This window comes from Pezoporus occidentalis, unplaced genomic scaffold, assembly GCF_034315485.1.
Source record: "Pezoporus occidentalis ecotype Australia unplaced genomic scaffold, CSIRO_AGI_Poc_V1 ctg27, whole genome shotgun sequence".
Lineage (NCBI taxonomy): Eukaryota > Metazoa > Chordata > Aves > Psittaciformes > Psittacidae > Pezoporus > Pezoporus occidentalis.
In genome coordinates, this window is record NW_026914611.1 from 13,334,870 (window position 1) to 13,342,117 (window position 7,248).

General features: G+C 49.8%; 1 pseudogene; it reads right to left on the reverse strand.

The window, feature by feature from the left end:
• Positions 1-251: 251 nt before the first annotated feature.
• On the reverse strand, positions 252-1,570 carry LOC134166672 (actin, cytoplasmic 1-like; annotated as a pseudogene).
• Positions 1,571-7,248: the final 5,678 nt, after the last annotated feature.

The window sequence follows — 7,248 nt, forward strand, 5'->3', positions numbered from 1 at the left end:
ACACCAAACCACTCTACGCTTCTACGATCCCGAATGAATGACATGCTAATGGTGCTGCCCGTGAGACCTGCACTCCAGGATGCTGCCACTGGAAAAGAAAGATGTGTTGTGTCTTGAAACAGAGATGAGAACATGAGAGCCAATGATTCTAGCTACAGACTGTTACGCCCATGGAAAACACTGATTTTCACTGTTTGAAACATATAGAAGGGGCTAGCTTGCAGACTGGAGGTGTGCCAGCTTTGTGGAACTGTCCCCTCACACCCACCTGTGTGCAAATATGAATTAAACACTATCTGTACCCTGTGTCTGAGATTGGCTTATTGCACGCCGGGTGAACGAGCCCACATTTGGGAAAACCAAGGTAATTTTGAAGGTACTTTTCATGGATACCACAGGTCTCCATACCTAAGAAAGATGACTGTAAGAGGGCTGCAAGGCACCTGAAGCTCTCATGGCCAGTACTGATGACCTGGCCATCTGGGATTTTGTAGCTCTTCTCCAGGGAAGAGCTAGAGGCAGCCGTGTCCATCTCCTGCTCAAAATCCAGGGCAACCTAACAGCTTCTCTTTCATGTGGCACTTAATGTCGCTTTCAGCTGCAGTGGTGAAGCTGTAGCCTCTCTCTCAGGACCTTCATGAGGTATTCTGCCAGGTCACAGCCAGCCAGATGCAGAGGGAGGATGCCATGGGGGTGGACACAAGCTTCCATACACAGGGACAGCGTGGGTAAGACCATCTCCAGAGTCCATCGTAGTAACAGTGGTACAATGAGGAGCGTACAGGGACAACACAGCCTGGATGCCTGTATACATGGCTGAGGTATTGCAGGTCTTGAATATCACAGAATCATAGAACAGCAGTTTGGATGGGACCTCAAGGATCATCTGGTCCAAGCTTTCTAGGAAAAGCATGACCTAGAGTAGACGTCTCAGCAAAATCCTAAAGTGTCCAGTGCTAGGGAATCCACTGCTTTCGTGGGGAGATTATTCCAGTAGCTGATTGTTCCCAGTGTCTGCCTGTTCTCATTAATATGATCTATATCATCTTCTCTCTTTTGGCTTTGGGCTTCAGCGTGGGGTGTTTCTCAGGGGCCACTCTCAGCTTGTGGTAGAAAGCGTGGTGCCAGTGTTCTCCATGTCATCCCAGTTGGTGACGATGCTGCATTCAGTGGGGTACTTACTTCATGTTAAAGAAATTTCCCCACCCTAGGTATCCCCTAGCAGAGTCTCAGGCTTTAAGTCCAGTAAGGCAGTTTGTTTGAGTAGTAGAGTGTTAGAAACAGCTTAAGCTGGGTGCCTGTGGCAAGGGACCTAGAACACAGAAATCCCTGGCCCTTTACACCCTTAACATTTAGGTACCCACTCTTGCCACACTCTTCATGTGCCTTCCACACACCTTTTGGATCCCAAGGTGTCTTTTTCTTCTTTAGTGGATTCTTTCTCTGTCTCCAGATGTTTCTTACCAGGATGGATTGCATCTTCTGCTGCTAGTCGGGGCTTCCTTATCTTCCAGTTTGCACTGGCCTCAGGGCATTCCTTTGCCAACCAGGAAGTTAAAGAGAAGTTCATTTCAAGAGAAGCATCTTGTGGCCTAAGCTCCAGCAGCTTTAGTTATTCGTGCTAAGAAAAACTATTGAGACCAACGTACGGTGAGAAGAATTCAGATAATTTTATTTACAACAGTCCTCTCCTTGTTATTATTAAGCATTCCTGCTAATATGTCCAAGAGAATTGAAGAAGGCTTTGAAGGTGTTTAACTGCCATCCTTAGTCTCACATATAGTCTACTGCTAGCAACAGGCATAATATAATCAGAGGTAACAAGATTACCACTGGGTGGAACACACGATTATAGATCCCCAAAGCTATTGGTCACCACTATTTGAGTGATTACTAGTATCTACAGTAATGTCATCTCCGACTATCAAACCACAAAGGGTTTCTCATGTGCCAGTAGGATTCCAAACTAGTTTCACAGCATGTAGCTATCTCATTAATTTCCCCTTCTTGGCGAGTTCTTCTATTTCCAGGGCAATTTCAGTGAGTTTGCATTCTTTTTCTGGGTTATAATCTCCTTCCCTTGTAGCTGCATCTTTCTTCAATGCACTGTTGGCAGCAGGAAGCAGTTGTTCTCTGCAACACAAAGAACGGGTTTTGGAAAGGAGTCCTCATGAGTAGGAATGAAAAGGACAGGTGGCAAAACCTCACAACTGAAACAGCCACCCCAGCAGTGGGGGTTGTTCTACCTGGAGAAGGCTCCGGGGAGTACTTACTGTGGCATTTCAGTGTATTAATGGGGGATAATAACCAAGATGGGAATGATACTTCTTCCCAAGCCCTGTAGTGACAGGGCTAGCGGCAGCAGTTTTAAATGGGAAGAGGGTAGATTTAGATTGGACAGGAGGAGGGCATTTGTTACAACGAGGGTTCTGAGGCGCTGGAGCTGGTTGCCCATGGAAGCTGTAGTTACCCCACGTCTGGCCCTGTTCAAGGTTTGGCTGGATTGGGCGCTGAGCAACCTGACAAGGGGAAAAGATGGCCCTGCCCCTGGCAGCGGGGTTGCTCGAGACGATCTCTAAAGGTCCCTGCCACACCAACCAACTCTACGCTTCTACGATCCCGAATGTATGACATGCTAATGGTGCTGCCCGTGAGACCTGCACTCCAGGATGCTGCCACTGGAGGGGCTTCATTGCGCAGGGCAGCCATCCAACGAAGAATGCTGGAAAAAACAACTCACTGTTTCCTTTGCTGCCACTTCAATTTCAGCAGGTAACCCAAAGCCACCAGAAGGAGTATGGACGCAAGGATGGCCATTGCCACAGCTGCAGTGAACACCTGCATGCCTTTCGATTCTTCAGCCTGTGCTGCTTCCTCACCACCATGACCAGCACCTGTTGGAGAAGAGACGGTCCCACATATTTCTGTATTCTGCACTGCTGACAATGCCGTAGCGTGTTTTGTGTTGGAGAGGCTGAACTCCCGCTGCTCCAGAGAGGAGCCTTCAGCCCCGGATCGAGGGGAAACCCCGTGTCCGCCAGCCTCAGCTCTGAGCGGCGGGAGCCACCGAGGGACCCTCAAGACCTCTCCAGGCCTTGCCCAGGAGCCTGGGGCTCCGCTGAGGCGAGCAGGGACTCACAGGAGCCGGCGCCCGGTGGGACGGGCGCACCCTGAGCAGGGAAAACCCGCCCCGGGGAGAGCGGCAACAGCGCGTGGCGCGGCAGCTGGCGCCGGTGGGCAGCGCGAGCAAGGGAGAGCGCTCGCCTCAGGGCCAGGGCCCGCTCTGGGAGCTCTGGTTTGGCTGCCCCGGCGGTGGCAGCGTCGGCACCAGACAGAGCCGATGAGAGGGGAGGCTGCAGTGCAGAGCTCGGAGTGTACAGAGGGCCTGCACTGGTCTCGGGAGGCGGGGGCGCACAATGGGCAGGGCTGCACTCGGTGCGCCCTGGTGGAGGCCCTCCTGCAGCAGGGAGCTGAGCTGCGGGATACTGTCAGTAGCTGAAAGATGCCAGGGAAGTAGAGAGGGAGCAGTGTTGCTTGCTCCGGACCCAGACTGTGCAGGGGTCACAAGCGTCCACTGTAGCCCATAGAGAAAAGGAGGAAGGCATTAATCCAGGAAGCTGGGAGTTAGTAAGGAAAAAAAAAAAAATAAAGGAAACAAAGGAAAAGAGGAAGAGGACAATTAAAAAGCAAGGGTCTTCCTCCAAAATCCAACATTCCCACCCAGAACTGCTTCGCAGTTCTGCAGGGGGCTAAAGAGGAAACGCACGCTGCACCAGATGAACAACCAGCTGATGCCACAGTAAAGAGGGTCACTACTAGTGCCTCCAGGAAAAAGCAGCAGGTCACAGTATTAAGGGACTCTGCTTTGAAAGGAACAGAGGCACCCATCCATTGGCCTCAGTCTCAAGGGAGGTGTTTTGCCTGCCAGGGGCTCGGATCAGGGACGTCGCTGAGAGGTTGCCTGGCCTAGGAAGTCCTGCTGACTACTACCCACTTCTAATGGTCAATGTGGGTGCTAGTGATACTGACAGCAGCAGCCTGGGAATCTTTAAGAAGGACTACAGAGCCCTGGGAAAAGTGGTTAGGGGCTTTTTGGTTCAGATAGCTTTTTCCTCAATCCTCCAGGTCAAAGGGGAGGACCTTGACAAGGCCAGGTGGATTTGGCAGGTTACTAAATGGTTAGAATGGTGGTACCATAGTCAGGGGTTTGGTTATGTAGAAGATGGGACTTGATTGCACTGGAATGGGTTGTGCAGGGAAGCTGTGAATGCTCCATCCCTGGCAGTGTACAAGGCCAGGTTGGACACAGCCTTGGGTGACATGGTTTAGTGTGAGGTGTCCCTGCCCGTGGCAGGGAGGTTGGAACTAGATCATCTTCAGGTCCTTTCCAACCCTAACTATTCTATGATTCTATGATTCTGTGATTTGGGAGGCCACGTTTACTGGAGGCTGGTGGAGCTGGTGTGATAAAGAAGGGGAAACGCTGATTTGGTAGGCTTGCCAGGCTGGTCAAAGCAGCTTTAAACTAGATGTGTTGGAGGGAGGCATCGATTCATCCCAACACTCCCAGTCACTTGTCAGCACCGGTAATAAACACTTGGAGCAATGCAGAGCTGTTTCAGAGCTGCTCCAGCCAATGAGCTGGCTTCATTTGGAGCTTGGCTCAGATGCCTCTATACGAACTCCTGCAATATGGCGAATAAACGAAAGGAATTAGAGATGTCTACACAGCTGCAGGGGTATGATACCATTGGCATCACAGAAACGTGGTGGGATGGTTCCTATGACTGGACCTCACAGAGCCCTTGCGTGTCATGACAGGTATCCTGTGTCACGCGTCACCTCTGTCAGGGCATGGAGGGCCTTGCAGATGCCTGTGTGCTCACCCTCCATCTGTGCTTTGGGGAAACCATCTACACAGAGCCAGAAATGCTTGGCAAGGACGCTGTCTCCTGCCTGCCAAGTCATCTGGTGTGTTCTCTGATCTCATACTGTGGGATGGGTTAGGGTTAGGGTTAGGGTCACCATACAAAGTGAATAAGGAGTGACTACTTACCACTAGGAGTCTCTTTACTCTGCAGAATGTGGTATCGGTTGGAATCTTGACCGGTATGCACAGCTGTAAGCAAACAGAGATGAGAAAGTTTTTTCTTCCAGTCTCCACTACACTTTTCCATAAAAGAGCCACAGAGACTGGACACGGATCATGGACCACTGTGAGAGCCAGAGGGAGGTCCAGATTCTGCCAGGATCAAAGGAAAAGCTCCCTGCTCTGATGCTACTCATCCCACCACTTACTAAGTGGGTCCACAGAAGCTGTGTTACCTCCATGCCTCTCCACAGGGCTTCTGCAGGGTTGCCAGGAGAAGGAGGAAGAGGAGGAAGGGGAAGCGAGTAGGCCAATATACAAATATTAATTGTATGTGTGTGGAAGTATTCACATCCTGTGTTGGGTGAAACAGATTTTCCTGAATATATTAAATAGTGCCCACACATATTCTTTGGGGCTCTTGTACCTGAATGACCGACCTTGCCTTCAGTTGCTGAATAATCTGTGCACTTGATAACTGGTTCTTCATAACTGGTGCTTGCCTCCCGCATTGTAGTGCTCCTTGTTTCAGCCTGAGAGCATGTATTTATCTGTTGTATTTTCCTGACATGCAGGCTCTGCTCCTCATGAACCTTTAAAGAGAGCCTGTCCATTTATCTGACTGGGGCTGCTAGCCTGAGATTGGGCTACTTCCTTTTCCTCTTGCCATCTCCTGGAGATGGCAGCATGTTAAGCTCCTGCCTGGGTAGTTCGGGGGCACAGGGCTCCATGGGGAACCTTTCCTGGAGGTTGTGGTTTTCCATAGACCTGTTTCTCCTTGCCCATGTCAGTAGCCTGGTGGCAGGCTGGGTTGTGCAGCCTTGTCAGCGTGATGTGCTTCAGGAGGTGATGAGGGCAGAAGTGCAGGTCTTGGAGCACTGTGGTTCTTCAGCAAAAGCTGCTCTTTGCACGTGGTTGGTTGGGGATGGTGTCCTACAGCAGTGCTTGAAGGCAGAGGTCAGAAGTGAAAAAGATTCTTCTTGGAAAGCACATGCAACTCTGTAACCTGTTGGATTTTACTTCAGTTGAAAGGATACTCATCAACTTTCTGAGTAGGCCTATAGGTCCAGATGCCTTAAAGGTTTTTTTAAGATCAGACTTTAAGGACATCTTTATCTGTGTGGAAACCTGTACCAGCAGTAGTGACTGTATGAAGGGGAGGGCTCAGCTAGAGTGGGTGCAGGACAGGGGCTGGGGCCTGCGTGTGGAAGAGGAGGGGAAGGAATAGAGCAGGGACCTGCTTTTCATGGTAGTAAGAGAAAGCTGGGGAAGCAAGGGTGGCCTTTTTCCAGTTTGCTCCCTGCATTCATGGCTCTCTTGTTTTCTTCTATGCAGAATTGGAGTGGAAAATTTCAGAGTCTGGTGCCATCAAGACTGACCCTGAGGAGAACCCCAAGAAGCAGATCCAGGACCAGCTTATGTCCTCAATCAGGGCGCGTGTCCCGGCCAGGAGCGAGAGTGACTCAGATGATGACTGACTTCTGCGGCAGCATCAAGATTGATACAGTACTCTTGAAGCCAGTGTTCCCACCTAGAGCACTGGAGACACTCATCAAGATCTTACTAAGCCCCAAAAGAGCAGTATTTCAAGACAAACACCTATCTAGAAACTTCTAGAAATTAAAAAAGGTGTTTTTTTGTTTTTTTTTTTTAAAGACCAACTTACTGCAGATTCACTTAAGATAGTGAAAGAGATTTTATATTAAGAAGGCTAAGTAAATCTGACGCAAAGTTTTAAAATACAGACTTCAGTGGAAACAGGTCTCTTGTTATTATTTTCTTAGTAAATTGCTGATTTCTTAAAAAAAAAGAAAGGAAATACAAGCTGGTCTTAAGCAATTGGTTATAGCACTTAGTTGGGCCTTGTCTTGGTTTGTCGTGTATATGTCCGACAGCCTGGACTGTGTGGAAAGCTTGGGAAGGTGATGCAGGATGTGGGTGTCACTGAAGGTGGCACGTGGTCCTTTGCAGAGGTGTGCTGTCAGGAGGGCCAGCACAAGGCCAGGAGCTGGAACTCCAGACATCTTGAGAGAGGCCTTGGTGATGGCCAGCATCTCCGAGGACCTGCTGAGTCCAGACCACACTTTCATTTAGCAGCGGTGTTTTGCCTGTGGTAGCGGCTGAGTTTCCTGCACCATCTTACCTGCTAATTGGGTGTC